Source organism: Fukomys damarensis, unplaced genomic scaffold (assembly GCF_012274545.1).
Source record: "Fukomys damarensis isolate Sample0158 unplaced genomic scaffold, DMR_v1.0_HiC HiC_scaffold_15, whole genome shotgun sequence".
NCBI lineage: Eukaryota > Metazoa > Chordata > Mammalia > Rodentia > Bathyergidae > Fukomys > Fukomys damarensis.
In genome coordinates, this window is record NW_022900927.1 from 51147726 (window position 1) to 51172506 (window position 24781).

General features: G+C 37.4%; 1 long non-coding RNA gene across 1 annotated transcript; it reads left to right on the forward strand.

The window, feature by feature from the left end:
- Positions 1 to 10412: 10412 nt before the first annotated feature.
- Positions 10413 to 17149, forward strand: LOC117286130. Its single transcript, XR_004517228.1, has 3 exons — positions 10413 to 10734; positions 15354 to 15414; positions 17098 to 17149. It is a non-coding gene; the product is annotated as an uncharacterized LOC117286130 (long non-coding RNA).
- Positions 17150 to 24781: the final 7632 nt, after the last annotated feature.

Sequence of the window (24781 nt, forward strand, 5' to 3'; positions counted from 1 at the left end):
GCTCTTTTACTTTTATGAAAAAAAGTATATCCAAGATTCTGCCACAGAATATGTATATTTCTTTAGGTCCATAACTACGGAGGATAAACATAAATACGAAATTATCTAAATGCATTCTTGTAGTAACATCAAAGAAATTGTTCAAAAGCATAAGCATACGTCTTCCTGGGCCTTTTAAAAAACTTTTTTATTATTTTTGTGCTTCTTTTCAAAATGAATACCAGGGAAGTACAGATTTAGTACATGAAGGAGCAATTACTTGTACAAAAGGTGATGTACAAGTTAAAAACAGCTAATTGATACACAGGAAAAAAAAATAAAATCAGTTGTTTAGCTGAATTGAACGCTAAATTTCATCAGAACAGTTACTTCATTGGGACATTCCCTCAGTCTCTTTAGGAAACATATTAAGGAGGATTAAGTATGTCAAAACATTTACATTTTATCAGAGGTATCTGCATGGGGAAAGTTTTTTAAATGGGTAACTATGTGCTTGTAGATTTCTAGAAAACATTTCTGACAAAGAAGACTTTTCTCAATTTTGTATTACAACATAATTCTCTTTGCATAAAATCCACTTTACATTTATGTGAGAGATTATATGCAATGCAATATCCCTAGTACCTAACACAGTGTTGAGAATTTAGTAAACATTCATGCAAGGTATGGTGGCCCACACCAGGAATCCCAGCAACCATAAAGCTGAGGTAAGAGGGTTACGACAAGTTTGAGGTCAGTTTAAAGTACATAGTAAGGCCTGGCTTCAAAAAACCAAAAAATTTAAATTAAAATTAAAAACAGTTTAGTACACATGTAAATGTTTGTTGAAAGAATACCTGCAACTCCTTTGCAGCTTATAGTTTACCACATTTTAAAGATTTAATTTTAAAAGTAGCTTATAGGATATCTCCCGGTTAGTAAGATTAAAGTTTGGTGGACAAAATTAATCTAAAAGCAGGGTAAGAGAATTCCTCTTACTCTTTCTCTCCAACAAGAAATATAAGATTCAAAAATCTAATCAATAAGTTATGAAAATAAAACTGAAACTGTCCCTCTCATTTGAGGGCAAAAAAAATTTTTTTAACATTAAGGGGAAGAAAAATTCACCAAACCTAATCCAGATACGAGGCGCTATATCAGAAAGAACACAGACGGGCTATTAGCGCCACACATACATAGTCAACAAATAGTGAAACCTCTGTGGGTCCAGTGTCCAAAAGAAGTGCAATAGAAAAAGGAAAAACACAGCGCTTTCAGTCTTACCTTTCCTGGAGGGTGTGCCAATTAGCCTGGTATTCATAGTTTACCTTTACCTTTTATATATCTTTTATAAATTGTTCGACGTGCCAAAACCTTAATTTTTCTGACTGTCAAAATTAGAATTTTTTTGTTTGGGTTTTGGTTTTTTGGTTTTTTGGTTTTTTGAGATAGGATCTTGTTATGTAGTTCAGGGTTCCCTCACACTTGTGATCCTCCTCTCTCAGCCTCCCAAGTGTTGGGACTGTACACACTACCACACAAAATTAGGGATTTTCAAAGTATTTCTCAAGAATTTCCCAGAAAAATAGAATGTGGTGCCGCTTGGCCAGTAACTGACTCACAGCGGGCTCTTCTGTGGATTAGGGCTTCCAATCATTCCACCTTTCAAGGTGAGCAACCACTATCCCCAGAAAGACATAGGAAAAGTCAGGAAATTTACATATTTGTTAAACAATTTATTTTTCTGAGATTCCCCTAATCAATGGATAGGTATCATAATCTACAATTTTGGGTACAAGAACTGAACTTATAGTACAAATCTGTTACCTATATATTCTGTATGTTGATTGCTACATTATCCATAATGATTTCTTTATTGCCATTACCATTGGGAGGGAAACCAAAAATAGCCACAGAATCTCAGAGAGAGAGAGAGAGAGAGAGAGAGAGAGAGGGAGAGAGAGAGGAGGCTGAAGAAGGAAAACTGAAATAGAAATGAAAGAGATGGAAAAGCAATTAATGCCTCATATCAATACTGTATAAGTAAGCTATGTGACAAATTATGCAAAAGAATTCAGCTCATCTAGAGATCACTGAAGTCACCATAAAAGTAAGGTTGAGTAATTATCTCTTCTATTAGTTAGCTATTCGGTATATTCTTTTTCAGTAATACTTTTATTGTTCTCACTATTGAGTTAACACAAATGTTAGTGGACACAATTCATCTTTCTAGCTTGACACGATCAAAGGAACAATACAGACAGGAAGAGAATGACAAGGAACACAATGGTAAATTGGATAAAACATTTACCAAATGTAGAAAATATTAACATGCATAATACATAAGGAATTGGAGAAATAAAAAAAAAGGATAATCCAAATAAATAGAAAAGACTTGAACAAGAAATTCATGGAGGAATTCCATATGATCAAAAATATTAAAATCTTGCTATAGTTAGGCTTGGTGGAATATACTTGTAATCTCAGCACCCGGAAGGCTGAATTGGGAGGTTGGCTGTGAGCTCAAGGCAACCTAGACTATGTAGCAAGACTGACTCAAAACCCATAGATAAATACATAAAATCTTACTAATAATTAAAGAAATGCAATTTAAAACAATAAGATGACAAATTTACCCCTATTAGCTTAATAACAAACAGGTCACTGTTCCAAAGAATGAGAGAGAGAGTCACCAAGCTGGCCCAAAATCTCAAACCTTGGTCCTTAAAAGTCAGGCTTTTCTTATGAGACTTCTTAATACAAATTCCAAATTTTTACTTAATTAAAAAACAATAAGACTCTAATCTAGAGTTTGATCTACATGGGAAGAAAAAACCCTGAAACGTGAATATATACAATTACATGTTGCTTAGCAAATTTTTGGTGAACCAAGCATTTTTTAGCAAAACTAAAAAGGGGCATAAAAAGGCTGGAAAGCAGTCTTCTCAATGCAATGGGTAAAATGGTAGTAACAGAACTTGAGAAAATAAATGTAGCTCAGTTTGTCTCATGTACCTGTAATCCATTTCTGAAATGGAATTATGGTGGGGTATGAACCAGTTCCTACAACTACTACCCACCATAACTATTCCCCATCCAACATCCTCCAACACGCGCACAAAGACATGTGTACAAGTATGTTCACACAAGACCAAATCCAAAATCAGAGCTCAGGTCCTACAGGCAGGGGCCTTTTGCATCAGTGAACGTAGAATCTTCCAGTTAAAGAGGAAAATATGCACCCAAAGAGCCAGAGAATCCCCATGAAGAGGAAGAAAAAATGTGAAATAATAAAGTTCAGTTCTTGCATCATTGATACCTCTGATGACATTTTAGTACCATAAATTGGTCCATGAAATAAACACCTCTCAGAAGTAAAAATATTGTTTTACATTATTCCCAAATTCCTAAAACAGTCACGAGAACATTAACTTGAGCTCAATTAAGCAGGGAACATTAATGAAACATTTTTATTAAAACTTAAATATTTAGGAACAATGCTTGTATTTATAATTAATATGCTCATTTCTTTTTCATGAAACAACATGCACTCTTCTCAGTGTATTTCCCTACATTTGAAAAAAGACAAGCTCTAAAAATGCTGCACTTTTACCCTATCTCTAACTGTAAGAAAAACAATCTGACCTTGATCATAGATGGCAACTCACTTCCCAGTGTCAAGGAGGAAATAGAGAGTGGTGAGAATTCTGTCAAAATCTACGGTTCATGTTGGTCCTTGGAAATGGGGTGAGGGGGCCACACCCAGCTCCAACCCCATGAGGCCACACAGAAATTACAGGCATGGTGAAAATAACTCTATTCATTTTTCAAGACAGGCCACAAACCAAATTTTTGCTGCACTGTTGGCAATAAATTTACATTTTTCTAAACACTACACAAATAAACAGAACACATCTGATGGCCAGGCATGACCTGTGTGCTCCTGTTAGGCCACCCAATATTTACTCTAACATAATTTCATAAAGGCAGGAGGAGGTAGGGTGAACAAATCAACTTCATGGTATTATTTATATAGGTAGAGAAAAAGTAGAATATTAATTTCAATTTTTCCAAAATTTGAGTTCACATGCTTTCTGGTTCCTTTTATGAAGTTCATAAATTTCTTATAGGATATCAAACTTAATTGCTTACTTGATAGAAGTCCGTTTGCATTCAGGTAAAGTGTCGCAGAGCAGGCTGACTGTATGAATTTGCCACTTCCTGTCTCAGCCAGCAGTGACTTTTGTAGTCGCTATCCAAATCTCAACTTCATGGACATTTCACTGCCAGCTCTCTCTTTTTGCCATTCCTCTGTTAATATTTGGTTGAAGTTAAGTGACACTTGACAGTCAGTTTATCTTTTCTAACCGTCAGTGGGTCCCATAGTTACCTATCTATGACTACCGAAAGAGTGACTGCAACAAGACCAGTTGTTCCTCATCACTGGCCAGCTGATTTGTTTAAAATTCAAAGTATCTGAAATTTATGACTTGTTATGAAATTTAATAGCAGGATTCCTGACACCCAACAAAGAATGAAAAGTTTCTTCTCTTAATGACACCACATCTGTTCAGTGGTGAAATAGGAAGGGTTTCAGTGACTCAGTTTTGTGAAACACACACAAAGACAAATAGACACCAGGAGACAAAGTAAGATCTACAAGCTTCGTTATCTCTGAGAAGCAGAAATGCTGAGAAATGGAAGTTAAGGGCTATGTTCTGCAGAGAGGACCTTCAACTCGTTGATCTTCTAAGTTAGTATTAGCTTTGCAATATTAGGGGAAAATGTATTATGTTCCAGTACAGCGTAGTCTGCTATATTCCCTAAAATGGAGAAAGAGGGAGAGCTAGAGATAGAGGAGAAATAGAGGTGAACAAATCAAACAGAAGTAATCAATAAGATGCTAATGGATGTGTTTGGCAGGACCTTCATGCTTTATATCTCCTTTTATAAACAAGTTTGGATTCATTGAAACCAAAATTAGTTTCTGTTTCCTGAGCCACTGAAAGTGGGGGAGATGGCTGAAAATGTCCTTCTGGCTAGAGTGATTACAGTGATAGGCAGGAAAAAAGACATGTTCCCATACTCAGCTGGCCTCAAGCTCAATTGAATACACATTCTGCAGAAAAAGCCTATGTTCAGGACTAAGTGAACCCAACACCAAAGCAGTAACATTTTCCTCCACTAAGTGAAAATAAATGGGAGGATGGCCAAACTCTAAAAGAGTGAGCTGCTGCTAGTCATTACGGTTTTCATGCCTCTTTTGGAAGAAATGAGGTTTAATCCAAAGCCTACATGTGCCTTTTCAGGAAGTTGCTCATCCATCTAATTAAGCACTTCTGTCTTCACAGGTCCCTGGATGCATTCAGCAGACATATGGTTTCCAGAAACCATCTTGCCCTTCTCTGTTGGTCACTGGAAATTTCTGAGATGGTCAACGGAAATTTCCATTTCCAGGAGATTCCATCGCCTTGTATTAATTGCTGGGTAAACTTCAGTAACGCTTGATTACAGAGCATCACTTTCTATTGGGAGGCATGATTGAAAGAGCATAAAACTGGTAGACCTTCACAGCCTGTATGGGTCAGTTAAGGCCTCAGCATCGGCCAAAAGGAGTGAACAACTTACAGATTCCAAGTGTTCAGGTCCAGAGGCAAGCGTGCTCCATCCTGTTTATTTATTTTTCTACTAGAAGAGCCATTGTGTTTTGGCCTCTGCCCCTTTCATAACACACCACAAAGAGGAGGGCAGAACCCGCGTGCTGTCTAGACTTTCACCAGTTGACCCTGCTTTATTTCCCGTCCTTATAAAGTCTTTCATTTCCGCTACAATCATTTACCACTCCCTTTCAAGGCAGCTTCTTCATTTCTATCCCAATTTAAAAAATATGTAAGACACATATGTAGTCATATATAGGAATTTGATATCCAATAGCAAGAAAATACAGAACTGACCAAAAAGAAACCCACATCTGACTATACAGGAGGGGAAAAAAGAAGAACTCTTGTTTAACATCCTATTAAAGAAGAAAATAGAAAAAAACAAGTGCTATCCTCTTTCTGAAGTGACTTTATCCTTTGCAAATAATGCTATTCAATATGTGGTGATACACATGTTAATGACGGAAGAAGGAGAGGTCATGCTTTCCCAATAACCTACTACACCTAAAATACTTAGAAGTTAGAAGAAGAAAATATGGTTCTCATTTATTAAGTTGCCTACATATAGAATATAATTATGAATGAGTTTTAAAGAAACAAATATAATAACAGTACAGTTGATTGAAACTAAATTAATAATCCCCTGTCAAAAAAATAAATAAAAACTAAATTAATCCTCTGTCTCCTCAAAAGGCATAATATAACAAAAACAAGATTGGCCTACAACCTAAGTCTCATTCAGTTTTACCCACTAGCCTGCCCTAAATGAAAATTATACCACCTCTCAGATCTGTTCAAAGGCATCGCAACAGAGATAGTGATGAACCTTCAAGCAGATTTCTGGATTTGAGATTATACATTTGAGTGGTACTTGAATGCTTTCAATTCTGCTCTTGTACATCACAATGTTTGGAAGAAGATTTAGTTAATCTATGTGCTGCCCAAGGCCTGTAGGCTCCCAATATCTGCTATATTAATTGGTTGAGAACAGATCTGGGCAAATTCAGCTCTGTGAAATTCAACATTTGAGTCCAGGAAGTCCTTATTATGTGAATAGGCATTATACCCATTGTGTTAGTTGGCTTGTATTACTGTGACACAATAATAAGTAAGAGAATAAACTTAAAAGGAACAGTTTATTTTAGCTCTCAGTTTCAGAGGTTTAAGTTTACTGTCACTTGGCCCTGTTGCTGGGTGGCACACTACATAATGGAAGGCGCATATGGTGAACAAGGCCTGTTTATGTCACGGCAACCAGGAAGGAGGGGGAGGGGAGAGGGAGGGAGAAGGAGAAAGAAAAAGGAGGAGGAGGAAGAAGGGAGGGAGGAGGGTAGAGTCCCAATGTCACCTGCTCAAGAGCACACTCCCACTGACCTGACTTCCTACCATTAGGACCCACCTCCCAGTAACACCACAGGCTAAGGAACAAGACTTTAACTCAGTGGCCCTCAGGGGACATTCAAGATCCAAACAGTAGAACCACCCATCCTACAACTGCATGGTGGCTTATGGAAGCCAAGTCATCACAGTATAAGAGTATTCTCAAAGGGGCTCATTGATCTCTTTTAATGCTAGTCACCATCATTCCCACTCCACAACACTAGCCTGTATCTCTACGTATCACATCCTATCAACTTTGGTTGATGGCGTGGCTGTTGTAGACATTAGATCAAACAATTTAAATGTGATGTGATATATCACCAAGATTTCAAAAGGTTGACGAAAGTGATGTTAGAAAGTTTCTTGGATCTTCCCTGCCTCATCTCTCTCCTCCCTCCACCATAGGAACTAACAGAAAAGGATTAATATGAGTAAATTAGTGAGTAGGGAATCAGCAAAAGTGCTGATGTGATAGACATAGCAAAAAAAGGAAATATTTGAATTAAAAAGAACTAAAAGAAGTCCTTAGGAAAAATGACAAAATCTCTAATGCAAAAATTATCCCTGTTATGATATAATTATAAAAGTCATACATAAATTTAAATTTCTGTATTTATGTCATATGATTTAACTAGAAAAATTAGGCCCAAAAAGTGATTAGCATTGCATTCAGGTGTTTATTTTCATAAAATGCTAAACATAGAAAAATAATGTGCATTTATTTAAATGTAAGAATAAACATGTTATCATCATGAACGTTAGTTGCCCTTTGAACATTAAACCCAATCACACTTCTTTTATTTTTAAAATATTGTAGGTGGATTAATTTTCAAGAACTTTTAAAACTGAGAAATGAGAATATATTTAAATTTCCCCTGGAAAATGAAAAACCATTCAGTGTTCCAGCCACGGTCCCTGCCCCAGAGAAACTTCTAGAATCCTAACAGGCTGTAGCACCTATCAAGCAAGTCACAGGTAAGTTCTCTGACATCAGTAGGCTTCGTGTGAATCCTGTACACACATATCCATGGTCAATCAATTTAGCACTGATAGGAGGCTTTCATTCCTTATTGTAAAGTAGGCATTTCCTGTGACTAAAAGGAAGAGCTTAGAACTCTTAATTCATTCTCCCAGGACTAATCAAAGACCATGCATCAAACAAAAAACAAAGCCTCTAAGTGCTAAATGCTAGGCCACAAGCTTCAAGAGGCTCAGGATGCTTAGTGGAAGAGGTCAACTTAGATACTCTGAGGCATAGGAATCCCAAGAGAATCCTGCCCCAAATCAGTCTTACAAAGACAGAGAAACATTATCTCTCAACAACAGCAAAGTTTCTGGAGCTTTATTGAAAAAGCACTGCTCTCTCTATCATAAGATAGGAAGTCCTCGATGGGAAACTGTTTCATTTTACCGCTTTCCTTCTGAGGAGGTTGTCTCATACAATATCAGGAGCCTAGATGTTTTGGACACGGACAGGTCAAGCTTCAAATCTTACCTTGGAATTTATAAGCTGTGTGACTTGGACAAGTTCCCTATCCCTTCAAAGCCCGAATTTCAATCTCTGTTATACAGAAATAGTAAAGGCTGCCTCTGAAGTTGCCAAAAGACTACAAATAAAGCAATGCCCCCAAAATGCCCAATCGTGCAGTTTTCGTAGTAGGCACACAGTAAATAAAATTAAATTTAAAAGTTCCCATCACTTCCTCTATGCCAAAGAAAGACAATGGGGAAGTATAACTCTTCTGGCACCTGCTGGGAAAGGAGGAACTGAAAAGGGATAAAGGGAGAGTAAGAGGAAATGAAGAGGGTGACACAACTAACAGCACCTCCCCCACTCTTCCACTTCACCCAAGGCCGGCTTTAAAGTCACATGGCTATGAGGGATAGATAGATGCGTGCTAAACAGAAAGTACAAATTCAGTGCATCTGACCCAAACACTGAGCAAAGCTGCCCAGAGCAGATAATATAGAATCACCCCGATCTAATCAGAGACCTCAGATTTGGTCACTTCCAGGTGAGAGGTTCTGCTATCATGAAGAGGAGGCCTACTCTGGCCCCTGTTTACAGTTGTTAATGGTTCTCTGTTATAGTCAAATATGATTTTCCTATGAATGAGTTATTTTGTTTTCCTCTGAGGTGGTATATGAAAGGAGCTTTCTGCTAGCACCTTGAGAAAGAGATACTTGACCCAAAACCAGTCCATGTTCATATTGGTCTTCATTCTCAAGGTCTGAGCACCTTCGCATACAATCAGCCAGCAAATATTTATTAAGACTGAAAATATTTGCTGTGTCAAGCACTATGGGTGAAAGAGAAGAGGTTGGGTATGTGCAGTCCCCTCTCAAGGAACTTGCAACCAGCCAAGCTGCACAAGACCTACCTGTATGAAAATACCAAACCAAGGGGAAAAAAACAAAACTAATCTGTGCTTAAGGGATGGTATTCAAGGATGCCCCCTGCCTCAGAGAGTTGTCCTGAAGCTCAGATACAAGGACACACAGGAAGCGCCCAGCATGGACACTTGTGCTTCAGGAACTAACGCTCCCCTCCCACTAGAGAGGAGCAAGGTCAAAGATGCAATAGCAGGGAGTCACAAGGAGGTGATCAACTGCAAATGCCACTGAGAGATTCTGACAAAAAGAAAGTCAGTACTGACCTTTTAGAAAACTGTTTCTCAAGTGTGATGAAGATCAAAGCCATTTAATTGCAAAGAGTTAGAAAAACACCTCTGGTGAGTGATAAGCACACAAGCGAGAGGCAGGGAGGGAGGAGGAAGAGTGGAAAACATAAATTCTAGTGAAGGTCATTTTGTTTATTTTTAAAGTCTCATCTTAAATTGCTGGTTTCTCTACAAAGCAGGGTGGGAGTGGGGAAGGAATTAGACTATTCTAGAAACTACCACAGCTCTAAGCTGAAATCAACAATGTCACAGGTATTCTTACGTCTCCAAGGAACTCAATTATAGGTGGAATCAATTCTGCCTTTCCTTTTAAATCAAACAATCCTAAATAAGCAAATAAATAAATAAAATAACTTCCATGGGCTTTCTAAAAACAAATAGCTTTGTTTATTTCATCACAATTCTGTAAAACAAAAGAGTGGGTGTTCAATTTCATCCTAAAGAGCTCAGCAACTTTTGCCTAAATTCTTGCTGATCCAAATTGAAAGTCTTAAGAGTTTAGACTTCAAATCAGTGAACTTTGACTGGTTTGTTCTAACCCTCAGATCACTTAGTAAACATTTTAGAAAGCATTAAAATAAATGTTCATGATACGCTGTTGCCCTCAGGAGATTTTAACGCAACAGAGACAACAGAAAATGTAGCAATAGCACATATAAAGGCCACTGTGACCAATGCAATAAAGGGCCAAAGATACTCACTAATGAAGAAAAGAGAAAGTCCCTCTGCACTGAGAGGGTTTAGAAGTTTCCTGGAGGAAAAATGGATTGAAGTTGGGCTTTGAAGAAATCATAAGCTTTCCCAGAGCAAGACTCGTGAGAGCCGCAGGCACTAGAGGCGGGTGCTATTGCTTCCGAATCCAGGCAGGAGGAGCTAATGAGAAAAATCCAGAGGAAAGAGGTCAGCGCCATACAAGGAACCACGACCACCCAGCGAGGCAGCCAGTTATCTACTGTACCAAAACGGACTTCACTAACTCGAGCGCCCGACTGGAAGATGTGTACCCTGGGCCCTTCTGTCTAATTCGTTATCAGGTTATTTCTCATGCTATGTTTCCTAACTTCAGTATTACAGCCCAAGGGCCCATCTTTTTCCCATCGGACTCATACTTCAGAAAGAGGAAATAACTCTCCAGTGGTGGGGATTTCTTAGTAGGGTTTTAAAGAAAGATGTTCGGGGTGGCTGACTCAGTCGAAAAGTTTCCTTGTTCTCTTGCTGTTTGTCAGATACTGCTGTTGAGCAACCCTGGTGAGTGTCGGTAACATGCAGCCTCATCTGATTTATCTTCCGTTACTCACTCAAACTCAGCCTTTTGCCTCTTTTCTCCTCTGGCTCATTTCGAGTTTCACAACCTCTTACCTTTAATTGCTGAATAAGTGTAAACCATTTGTGCCTCTAGCCTCATCTACCATAATCTCCAGAAAATATCAGGTGGCCCGGTCAGCTTCCATAGCTTGCTTTGCCACTGTTTCATTTAAAAATCACCTTGCCATTTTTTCATAGATGTGCATTCAAAGCAATAGATTTCTGAGGCTGTATTTTTCAGCAAGTCCCTCCCTTTGTGAAATGTGGATGACTCAAGTAAACATTCTTAAAAACTTCACCAAGTTCAGAGTGCCAGTCTCTTCCAGAAACCCATTAAAAATTTTCACTCCAATAAACCACAGAGGCAAGCACAGGTGATGGGCTATTTGGGCCTAATGGAATCCTCAAACTGACATTCAGCCACTCAGATAGAGGAAATTAGCTCTGCAGATCAAAAGCTTTTAGTGTCCCAGAGGCAGGGCCACCTCGCTTGCTCCTCCGCCTGGCCAGTGCAGGCTCAGCCAGTGCAGGAAAGGAGCCTTTATATTTCACTCTAATCAACCTGACTTCTCTCTCTTTTTTCCTGTGTTTGCAATACATAATAATTGCAATCATCTTGATGAGTTGGTACATTTCATATCTTGATCATCTTACTCCCACCCCCCTAATCTTCCATCTTCACGAAATCTGCTTCTCTGTTTCCTTCCATTTATCTTTTACTTTTCTCTTTAAATTATTTAGATAGGAGTTTCTCGTAAAAAGACATGCAATATTTAGTCTTCTGTCAGATTCTGACTTCTCTTAGATTATCCAAGAAAACTCTCCCTTTTCTCTTTTAGTCTATCCTCTCTGCATTTATCTCAATACAAATAAAACTGGTCTGGCTCTTGACAGAGGGTTCTAGAGCACAATTCTAGAACTGATTATTGAATAAATGCAGTTTGAGTTTAGTGAAAAATATGACTATGCTAAAAATAGCTAAATAAAACAGGTTTTAAGAAGCAAAAACAAAGTAGTGTGTTGAGACTTTCAACAGTCTATAACTTTTATAGCTCCTGCCATTAGCTGTGTATGGACTCAAGTTCTCTGGAGCATCAAGCATTTTTAAAACATCCGTTTGAGCTAGGAAGGACTGTCAGCACATTATAACATTTCTTGGACCTGCCTCTATTTCTCTGGATATACTTCCCACTCTGCCTATTATCTTTCTGTTAAATATCTTCTCCTGCCCACAAACACTGAAAAGGGTCAAATGGTGGTAAGTCACTTGTTGGTAGTCAAAATACAAAGGAAGCACCTGCTGTCTGTTTCCTGTCCAAGGCCATCTTCCGATCCAAGTCTGTTGTTATATCCACAAATCCTTCAATATCTCCTGAGGCTTAGTTGGGGCTCAGTGAATATTTGCTGAATGTTGACTGAATTAACAAATAAAAAGCTTTCTTTGTTCACAAAATACTCTCTCAACCACTTACCTTGCCCCAAGTCAGCCTGGTCCTAACCACTGCTCTGTGTTATCTCTTAATCCCTGCCACTAATGTCCCAAGGCTTCCCCAAGGGTTTCTAAACTTTTCGTCATAGCCTGGATGTGGTCCACGGTCACCACCCAGACTAGCAACTTCTATGACTATTTCAGAACCAGACTGTTTATTAAAATGGCTTTAGGACTTGCTTTTGTGGCTATGATTCTCATAGCAAACTTCAAGAGCTACAGGAGTAGAAGACCATGTAGAGAATGATAATATAAAAGAGTGACAGTTTGGGGACAGGGGGTACTAAATGTGATACCCAGCCTTCAAGCTGTGTCTCTTAGCACTCATGGCCTTGTACAATGCCCTCTTCTTGAATGTGGGCTTGACTTGGTGCTCATTGCTAATAAACTGAATACAGCAGACTTTCAAGATGTCACACTCAACTTTAGTTACAAAGGTCCACACCCTCTCCCTTCCTCAGACCACCTGTTTAAGGGAAACAGATGTCTTATGGAGCTGCCTCACTGAGGTAGGTCTCCATTGGAGGTCAATGAGAAGCTGAGACTGCCCACAACCACCTGTGAGCTTAGAAACAGCTTCACTTACTCCAGTCAAGCTGTGAAATGACTGCAGACCTGTTCTGCAGTTTGACTGCAACCTCCCAAGACACCTTGAAGCAAAATCTCCCAGATACAGGAGCCTATACTCCCGACCCACAGAAACTGCTAGATAATAGATATTTATTGCTTTAAACTGTCAGATCTGTTAGTTGTTCCATAGCAATATGTAGCTGTAAGAATAGGTTAAGCTAGAGGTTGGCAAGCACTTCCTTCAAGGGCCAGTTAGTAAACATTTTTTGATTCTTCAGGGCATGTGGTGGCTGTTGTACTCTTCTGTCATTATAGCTCAAAAGCAGGCAGAGGAAATGCGCAAATGAGTGGACATGACTATGTTCTATGAAAACAATCAGCCCGCTCTTGGGATGCCATATGCCAACACTTCCTGAAAGCCAGTATATCTAAGTGTTTTGTTGTCCTACAGTTACCTTACCAAGAGGAAAAATAGCCACTTCAGATTATAGAGCTTCTTGTCCAGTGGGTAGAGGATGATACCCCTTCCACTATTACTCATAGCCTTCATACACAGTTTTATCCCCAGCCATTTATGGGTCTTTTGGATTTTTTTTTTTCTTTTTGAGACATGGTTTCATTATGTCCCCAAATTGCTCAGACTGGGCTCAAAGTTGCAATCTTCCTGCCTCGGCCTCTCAGAGTGCTGGGATTACAGGCAGGTGCCCCCATGCTTGCCTAATCACTATTAATTTTTAATTAACATCAAAAAGTGAAGTTGAACAAGCCAGGCGCGGTGGCTCACGCCTGTAATCCCAGCACTCGAGAGGCTGAGGCAGGAGGATCGCTGTGAGTTTGAGACCAGCCTGGGCTACACAGTGAGTTCCAGGTCAGTCTCAAATACATAGTGAGACCCTGTCTCAAAAAAAAAAAAAAAACAAAGGTGAAGTTGATGTGCTGAGGAAAGGAAGCAAAAATGTAGGAAAAGTGCCTTCCAGGGTTGAACAAGAGATGAAAATCTTGACTTTTTTATTCTAAAATAGTTCAGGAAACGAACAAAGAGAAATTGAATAAGTAGACCAGATGTCTGGTTCTATACACCCGAAGTGGCCACTGTACACACTGATGGTAGGAAATGCTTTAGATACAACTAAATAGGAGCAGGAATCTATGAAAATAGGAACAGGAATCCAAGAACTTTAGAGGCTCTAGCCCAACTGTCTGGCATTAATGGGAAAACCCCTGAGGCATTTCAGATTAAAAAAAAAAAAAGACACAAAACTGATAGCAAACATTTGTTAGACAAGCCTGAAAAAAGGTTATGGAGGAGGTGGATATTTAGCTCAGTGGTTCCTCTGCCTGACTTGCAAGCACAAGGTCCCAAGTTCAATCCCCAGTACCAAAAAAAAAAAAGAAAGATCATGGACTCTTGTGGATGTAGCCCAGGCTAGTCTCGTACTCACAGCGATCCTCCTGCCTCAGCCTCCCAAGTGCTGGGATTACAGGTGTGTGCCACCACACTTGGCTAGAGGTTTTTGAAGTTCTAGGTGACCACGAGACCAGCAGAGTCCAGTACTAAGAGCTGGGTCCCCATGATCGCAGGCTATGGCAAGGGCTAGATTAAGAAGCAAAGGACAGAGTAAACATCTGCTTCTTTTTCCTCTCTGAAAGGAATCTTACTACGTCTTATTTTCTTTTTCCCCAAATCATTGTAGGGCATGCTCAAAAGTCAGGCAGGATCAGCTACAACACTAACATATTTAACAGAGACCACCAAGCAAAGACAAAGGGACACAGATCCACAGCTAGAGCATCTGTGAATAAATCTACTTTCCCACAGTCCCAGGAAAATATGGGTCCTACTCTGCCCTGATTGCCCAGGAGCTATCCTTGGGAGAGCAGAGGCAGGGAGAAAATCTGGGAGATTTACGGTTTATCCAAACATACGTAACTGAGCAACCTCAACCCAACTCACAAAGGATTGAAATACTTACACTCCCTAAGTTTGCATTATTTTCCCTGTACGAAGGCTGAGGAGAAAGTGTGTTTCAGGTATTAGATTAGTTTTCTGCATAGCCAAAATAATTACTGCAAATAGACTGGCTTAAAATAATACCAATTCATTATCTTATAGTTCAATAAGTCAGAAATTCAACATGGATCTCACCGTGCTAAAATCATCAGTGCTGGTTTTTTTTGTTTGTTTTGTTTTTTTCTGGAGATCCTAAGGGAGCAAGCTTTGCTTTTCCCTGCAGCCATCAGTGCAGCATCTGATCATGCTCCAATGCCACATCTCTTTCTCTAACCCAGCCTCAAGACTCTCCACTTCTGAGGATCAATGTGATGTGACTGAGCCCACCCGGAGTATAGGGTAAGCCGTTCCCAGTTTCCAAGCATGAGGACGTGAATACCTCTGAGTACTCAGTCTACCACAACTATGACAAATAAAGAGGCTGCATTTCAGTTCACTTTGTGAATTCAATTCACTTGAGCAAATTTAAAACTGCAATGACAGTAACTAACATTTAAGTATAATTTATGTTCTTCACATTTTGCAATTTATTAGCCTTCTAAATATAGACCACATTTTACCTGAGCAGCTAATTCCTTTAACCTAACTAACCTTGAATTAAAATGCATAGGCCATGTCAACTTGAGGCAGCAACATCACCAGAGGAAAATTCAAGGACTTACTCAGGTGTACAACTAACAAAAGCACATTTCTGTGTAGAATTCCAACCAAAAGAGTTTGAAGTGAATGGAACCTGCAACAGATTAAAAAGACTCTTTAATGAAAGGACCCTACAACTCCTAGAGGTTAAGTATCATGACACATACCTATAATCCTAGCAACCTGGGAAGCTGAGACAGGACACAGTAGTTTCAAAGCCAGTGTGAGAAATTTGGCAATGTAACAAGACCTTGTCTCAAAATAAAAAAACATAAAGGGGGCCCTGGATTCAATCTCCAGTATCGAAATTTCTAAAATTTTAAAAAAAATTTTAAAAACCACCCTGGATCATTGGTTTACTTCTGTTAAACCTAACCAATATGCTCCATCATTAAATTAGAAGGCATTTTTAATTGCTTAAAGGCATTTGTCCTGAAAATTGTATTTGAAAGTCCTATCAAATTAACAACAAAATGATTTAAATTATTACACTATAAATAAACTAATAGCACAATTGTTATTAACATTCACAGTTAATAGTTGAGAATTCTGTGTTAATTTTGCTTTGTTGGAATGCTTGTGCTGGGGGAGTTTGTTTTTGGCTCTGTAGTTTTCATACGAAGACTATTCTCTAAATTGAAGCTGCATTGTGAGAATAATCATTGTCATTCAAGCCATGTCTTTTCACTAAAATCATTAGAAAAGTTATTCAATAATCAGCCCTTTGACTCAGTGAGAACACATCCATGCTGTGTAAGCTTACCTTAGCAGAAATTAATATATAAAAGTAGGGTTCAATCACAGGTAGACCAAGTCTAGAAAACGAGATTGCAGACATAAAGAGGAAAGCAACATACCCAACAGTGCATATAGCTAAAAATTCCTTTGAAGAATCATACTTTGGGGATTTACATTGGTGAGAGTTATCACTGATGTCCTAAACTTTGATACAATTGCACTTGTCTCTAGCCTTATAGCTGGGGAAAATAAGTCAATTCAATTAAAAATATTAACCTTAATGTAGTTGCATGAAGGCCTAAGTCCAAAGTCTTTTTGAACACTAAGGAGCATTTCTGTCCATGTTTTTCCAGAGCATTCATTCCAGGCAAACATCTACCTACTGTACAGAAACTCCTCACTCTACAGAAATGCTCTCAAAGGAAGAAAGAGGATTAAAACATTGCAGTTTTACTTTGTAGATAGGGAGGGGTGGAGGGGTTGAAGGGAGGGCAGGGGAATGGGGAAAAAATAAGAACCAAGATGAATTATGTAAAGGTGCAAATTTCTAGTGATGAATGTCATTATATTGTATACCTTAAACATACCAATAAAATTAATTATTTTTTTAATTACACATTTAAATTATTACCCATGTTTCTGCAGATTTTCATCTTCTCGTCCCTTCAGTCACTCGACGAGATGCAGAGAACAACACATTCACATCACTAGATAAAAATATCCACGTACGAGCAAGACAGACATTCTGTGGGCATTTGTTGTATATAAGACATTCTCAAGTGGCTTATCTACAATGGACACAATAAAAGAGAAAAGTAAATGGATATATTTTGAAGATATATGCCTAAGTGAAATAAATAAGTTACACATGTGTAAATACCGAATAGTTTCTCTGGTATGAAAAACTATAATAGTACATAAGATCCCAATGAGATAATTAACAATGTGAAATAGGGAGAAAAGGGCTAAAGGTGTAGGGAAAGTGGGAAGAAAAAAATATGAGAAAATGAAAAAATGGAAATAAAGTGTTTGTAAATGGGTAGGGGAGGAGGGGGTGAAGGGAGGGCAGAGACAAGGGGAAAAAATGAGAACCAACACCTGTCATGTAAAGGTACAAGATCCCAGTAATGAATGTAACTACCTAAAAGGTACCAATAAACTCAATTAAAACTAAAAAAAAAAAAAATAGAAAAATTAAAGAGAAAAGTTATCAAGAAATGCAAAATTGAATGCCATGGACACAAAGACCAAGAAGAAATGGTCCAACTAGACACATAAAGAGCAGCTCCATGCAAGGAGGCAGCATTAGAACTGAGTTATAGACTCAAGTCATTGTAGTGCTTTAAGAAAAGCACTTTACCAAAGTGACCAGGAGCACCGGGAAGAATTCTTGATTTTTTTCAATCACAAACAGCACGCAGATGTTCCTAGCTGTAGCAATCTGAAGCAGATGCAGATCTTAGAGCACAAGCCTTGGATTAAAAAAAGACAAGGACCAAGGGTTGAGGAGGCCAGGTCACCACACGGTCACTTACTGGTTTTATTACCTTAGCAAAATTGCTTAACCTCTCTGAGCCTCAGTTTAATCTTCTGTAAACATGGAAAGTAATGAAAGCAAATTGGCAGGATTTCATATTTGTGAGCAAGAAGCATAGATCTTGGTGCGTGTTATGTTTGAAATAAATATTACTTATTTTGTTATATTCCAATCATGGTTTAGTTTCTGTATAGCAAAGATGCCATAGTCCTAAGTGCTTCCTTATATGTAGATAAATTTTCTCTTTTAAGATTATTCTGCATCTACCATCTAAATTCTCTTTCTAAAATTAACTCTGGGATCTGGAGACTAGAATAATAGAAATCTCACATGACAGTTTTCCAGGAGCAAGCTACTGAAAAACTGCTAACTATAGCACATGCAAAGAGAAGGGGAATGGAAAATCATGGACATATAGGAATATTGTGCTTATACAAATCTAAGGGAATATAAAATTTTGAATGATAGAATTTCCTATAAAGTTTAATAAATACATATTTCAAAAAGAAATACTTTTGAAAATCATTAGAAATGACATTCCATCATCAGTCATTTGATTCAAAAAGAAATATTTTTGAAATGGTGGATTTGCAAAGTTCCTCACATTTTGGCCTGCGACTTCCAATTACACAGGAATTTCACTATCAGTCCTGACACTGGAGATGTATCATTATCTAAACAATCATTTCCATTTCAAAGAAATCCCAAGACTGTTTTGCTAACAATTGAGCCATAACAGCACTGTTCCCATGGTTACCAAGGGCTCTAATTTCAGTTCCTCAATATGCATTTTATCCTGCAAGATTGTACAATGATTCAGAATAGGCCACCCTGACTCCCACATGCTCTTCTTCCCATTGTTTTTCTCCCTGTTTCTCACACCCAGTCCCCACTGAAACTTCCTGTTTCTCTCACTTTTAAATTAAAGACTATGTGCCTAAACTCTATCATGATCATGTTTATAAATAATAAATTCCAGGCAAAGAAGCAAAGTTAAGGGGCAGGCTGTGAGCTGAGATTAGAAGAAATGCATCCTCATCACTCTCCATGGCCTTAAATTTAATCCCAGAATCATGGTGATAAGAGAAAGAGCAACATGAATCCTAGCCTTTGGGTCCATCAGATTTAGTAATCCCATTTTACTTTAATTTTGATTTCTTAATAATAAAGGAATGTGCGAGCTCACTGCAGTGGAAAATGTTTTCTGAAAACACTGGTGTCTTGCACCAGAGTCTATGGGATGAGCCACAGAGGAGTTCAACAAGCTTCTGAACTTACACGTCTGTGTGTATAAATGGGATTCCATGTGGCTGAGGGAATTCACTTTCACGGGAAGGAAGCCCATAGCCTTGATCATTCCCAGGTACTTCTGTACACCATAGATGGTTTAAGCAAAACACTTCTTTTGGCCAAATCTGTGACTTAGTAATATCTCAGAACAGTCAAGTTGCTAAGAAAAATGGCTTTGGTAGCATTAGTATTCCATCCTTAGTCATTGGTGGTGGTATTAACATTTGGCACACAGTTTTTGGAAAAGCGATAAAAAAATGTATAACAAGACTCATAAAGATGTTCTTCCTTTTGGATCCAGTCATTGCAATGCAAGGAATGTATTTTTAGGAACAAAGAAAAACCAAAAAGTAAAAAGGCGTTCATTTTCATAATATAAAAATAGGGAAAAATTAAAACCCAGTATTACAGACTGAATTAGCAAGGAGAGTGATGTCAAAAAAACAGGAAACATTGTAAGGCCAGCACTACAAATACTCTTTAAAAATATAAAACACTTATGATTAAATATTACATTGCAAAGGAAACATGAGTATGTGTAATATAAATGAATATGGCAAACTGAAAATAACTTGCAAGATAATACTAAAGTCATATATTTGTTTTTAAATCCTCCCAAATTTTAATATCTTCTTAATTAAATGTTGAATAAAAAATAAAAGAGATTTCTGTTAAACATGGGAATTTGAACATATGTTTTAATCTTCATTTCCTTCCCACACTCCACTAAAACGACACTAGAGATGTGAAAAAGACACAGATCTACAAAGAATATGGGAAGAGAGAATTTCGTGACAGCATAACATTTTTAGTATCTATAAAGCCAAAGATGATGATGAATTTAAAAGGGGGGAAACGGAACACACCAGCAATAGAGCAATAAGAAATAAGCTTATTGGTAAGAACATTGAAAACATCTTTTACCTCTGAAGGAGGTGGTAAGGATTAAGATGAAACAGATATATATTAGAAAGCAGCTTCTGAGTCAAAAGGCACCAACTGTTTTACCCAGATCTGCCTATACCCACCTGCCCAGAGAACTTTCCCTCCCCCTCCACCCACTACCTCCCCCACCAACTACCTCTTCCCTTACTCTTTGGAGAGAGCCAAGCAGAGGTTCCTTGTATTATGAACAATGACGCCAGAAAGGACACACTCAAAATAAAACATTTAAATGATGGTTGATATATAAATAATAGATGTCCCTTTTCTCCACCAATAGTCAGGTTAGACCCTTTGGTGGAAAATCTTCAGATGATAGTTCTACAAGAAAAAAATCTAGAAACTGATGGTAGCAAAACATCCAGTCAACTCATGGCAGAATAAAGCTCATCAGAGTTCCCAGTCAGCCTTTTAGTATATCAAACTTAAGCATGAGGAAACACTCAGTGGCACAAGACATTTGAGAAAGAGTTTTTATCGAAACAGAGATAGACCCACAGTAGAAGAAACTGGGAGAGATGAGACACCACAGAGACAGAAAAATTTCTCTAAATAAATATCCCAGAGAAATAATGGAATAAAAGAAAAGGTACTATTTTTAACAGATCATTAATAATATAAGAAGAGCTCTTGAAATTAAAAGTATGATATCAGGAGTTTAAAACATGACAGATTGAAGGACAAAGGAAAGACAGTCATATAGTAAGTTAAAAAAATTAAAAGACAACAACAGGTCAGAATATCTTGCATTTAGCCAATAGACTTTCTAGACAAAAAGAATAGAGAAAATATGGAACAAAATTTTGTCAAAGAAAAAAAAAATCTAAGAAAGCTAAGACATGAGCTTTCAAGTGCCCAGCAACTTCTTAATACAACAAAGAAAATTTAAAAAAAAAATAACAAAATCATGAACTTTCAAAGTACTGCAAGAGCAAAGGTCTTAGAGCTTCTCAAGTCAGAAACAAAAACGTATCCTATACATGAAGCCAAGAATCAAAATGGCATCCTACTTTACAATTCTAATGGTAAAATAATGTTTTAAAAGTCCTAAGGGAGAATGACTTTCAATATTGAACTATATGCCCAGATTATCCATCAAGATCAGAATAGACCAAAAATATTTCATACATGGAAGATCTCAGAAAAAAATACAAAGTATCTCCTACAATTCCTTTCTCTGGGACTGATGATGATGGTAAACCAAGAAAGAGGAAGAAGAAGAAAGGAGCGAGGAAACTGGTCTCCAGTACAGGACAGTGGAAAGGGATTTCTACAGTGGTGAGAAAAATACTAAAGAAACAGCAGTGCTGCAGGGCCTGAGAGCATCAAGTCCAATCACCCGGAAAGGACAGCATCTATGCTTTTTAATACATTTAAGAAACCATTAGTGCATTGGAATGCATGAGGGGGTTTATAAGTCTAGCAAAAAGTTTGGGGTTAAGCTGGTCAAGAAACTAGTAAGGGAAATAAAGCTAGACAATGATTACCCCAAGAAAAACAAAATTTATGTAGAAAACAAAACCAAATCAGAGAACACTACAAGAAGTTTATCTATGAACAAAGTCTCTACAGTTACAAAAATATAAACCCTGAAGAGTAGTAAGTTTATATTTGGAAAATAAAAAATAAAAGAGAGAGAAGTATTCTGATGGGGAGGAAGACGAAGCATATACATTATAGAACTAAACCCTTGGCTTCGGAGTTGATCTTATTTAAAATTGAAAAAAAAAAAAAAAGTAGGTGAGAACGTCCTGTTTAGAAATATGTGAGCAAATGCTACAAGAAACAACTTGAAGAATTTAAAGTAGAAATGAATAGTAAGAACAAAGAAGAGTCTGGAAGGTGATTGCAATTTTTTTAAATCTTAACTTTTAAAATCTATTAGCATGTATAATATAGAAAATGAAGAAAAAGTCAAAAATAATTATGAAACAGACAAAATGAACGAAAAAGTAAATACAAGAGCTTTTCTAGATTTCTTTTTAAAAAAACACAAAAGTTAAACATTCCAACTGATATTCAAAGCACAATTTCCATTAATGTCAGTAAGAGAAAACAGGAGGTAGGAGGGGTGAACTAAGAGAGGAGAAAGAGGAAGAAAGAGAAAAACTAAATTTTTTTAAAAGAAAAAAGACATGAAAAGAAATTCTCCAGGACAACATAAATATTCAGATAAAATGTTTAAACAATGTGCCTGGAAAAATGAAAATGAAAAGCACGTGATTAAAGATAAAATAGTGAATTTTGAGAACACTAAGCAGAAAGAATCCTGGAAGTTTCTAGAGAAAAATATAAAAAGGAAGTCATATTTGACATGACAGTTCTGAATCTGTATTCTTTTTGTTATACTTAGACTTGCTAGAATTTTTCCCTAAAATTTTTATAAATGATTATAATCATTCTCTTACATACTGAGGATAGTGCAAAATTCCACATAAGCAGATTAAAATGCAAACGGTTAATAAGATTTACCTTCAAAAGCAAAAGTCACACTGAGGCCATACTCTTAAGTGAAATTAATAGGACCCACATGTATAAATACCTAATAGTCTCTCTGGTGTGAGAAACTGAAAGTGTAAATAAGGATCAAAACATATAATTGACAATGTGAAATAGGAAGAAAAGGCCTAAAGGGGTAGAGGAAGTGGGTGGGGAAGAGGAAAGGAAAGAAGGGAAAGGAAAAAATGGAAACAGAGTCTTTGTAAATAGGGATGGGTGGAGGGGTTGAAGGGAGGGCAGGAGAATGGGGAAAAAATAAGAACCGAGGCACATCATGTAAAGATACAAGTCCCCAATGATGAATGTAACTGTATTGTATGCCTAAAATATACCAATAAACAATAAAAGAAAAAAAGCAAAAGTCACAATGAAAGAAAAGTCTTTAATGTTTTTTTAAAAAGCATTTTAAACTCATATTTCTGTACCTAACCAAATTAGCAAATCTAAGGTAAAATAAAACCATTTCAGATACAAAAACATTCAAAATGTTTACTTCCCACACATCCTGTCTCTTATGGATCTAATTAAGGATGCTTTCCAAGGAAAAGAAGGAAAGAAAGCAACAAAAGAAATTTTTAAACCATGAAATGGGGAAGGAGGAGGTTATGCCTGAAAAGTCAGTACGAAGATGCAAACTTCATGGCTCAAAAGAACAACCAGTCCAGCAGAAAGTACCCAAGAAATTTTAGAACTTCTTGAAGTTGATGACTTTTAATTGAGTACAATTATGACCTTAATAAAGGGAGACAATGTAAATTAAAGGAATTAGAAACTCTAAGAAATGTAAAAAATAAATAAACAAATAAAATTAGTGTTTCATTTGTTATGCTATGACCACTATTTTAATATTATAAAAACATAAATATCATTTATTTATTTACAAATTTTAGACATAGCGTATGTGTTGAAAGTCAGAAATTGGTAGCCCAGTAGTCCACATCCAAAAAAAAGACTGTATTCTACCTATTGTGTGTGTGCACTTGAGCATTTCTATTGATTAAATGTGTTTCCAATATTTTTAACTCAGAAGATTTTATATAAAATCCTGAAGTACCATGTGTGACTTAATCGTCATGTCAAATTGAATGGACTAAAACAAGCCTAGCAGATCAGCAAAGCACAATTCTGGCTATGTCTGCAGGTGATTGACATGTAGGCCAGCAAACTGAAGGGGTAGCACTAACCAATAGGTTTGTAGCCCAGATGAATGCAAAGAGAAACAAAAAGGAAGTGTTCTCATTCATGAAGCACTCCTGCCTTCCCTGTTGCCTGTGGACCTTAGTCTCCAGTTCAATCGGACTTCCTACATGGATTCCCAATGCTGGCTTTCCAGTGAACTTCCAGGCCTTAGACCTTAGAATAGCTCTACATCCCTGATTCCTCTTATAATGTGGCTTTTTATCTTCTTGGTTGAGCAACTGCTGGACCCTCCTCCCTTGCATAATTATCCATGTACAGGATTTTCTATTGATTCTGTTTCTCTTGAGACCTTAATTAATGCACCAGGCTTCTTTGAAGAAGTTCTGTTATCACTGAATTCACATTCAGCATTCACTGCCCAGTTTAACTCAAGCCTGTCTACTGCAATAGCATTTGAAGTTTCAACTTCTCTGTGTGAAGAAGCACAAAGGTTTGATTTATGATTACCAAGTAACAAGGAAATACTATCTATATTTCTTGATAATACCATCAATTATCTTGATAATAAAAAAATTGCCAATGACGGAAGCAAGGAGTTAAAGGGTAAGGTACTAACAACTTCATCTTTCCCATTTAAAACTCAAGAATAGATAGAATAAGGTATAAAAACTTAGGTACATTCTTTTGTGCTATAAAAGTCGTAAGTAGAGGAATTAAAATAATAATATGATTGTATTGGGATGGCATAAAGAGAAATGGGGTGTCTTCTAAATCCTCACACGTCAAAGCAGATTGTGCAAGGATGCCTAAAATTGGAAAGCCAAAAGCTAGTCAGACTTTTATTACTGATATGCTACTAATCCATAAAAATAAAATTTAAAGAGTTTGCAGTTCCCTGTATGATGAGACCGTGTGTGTACA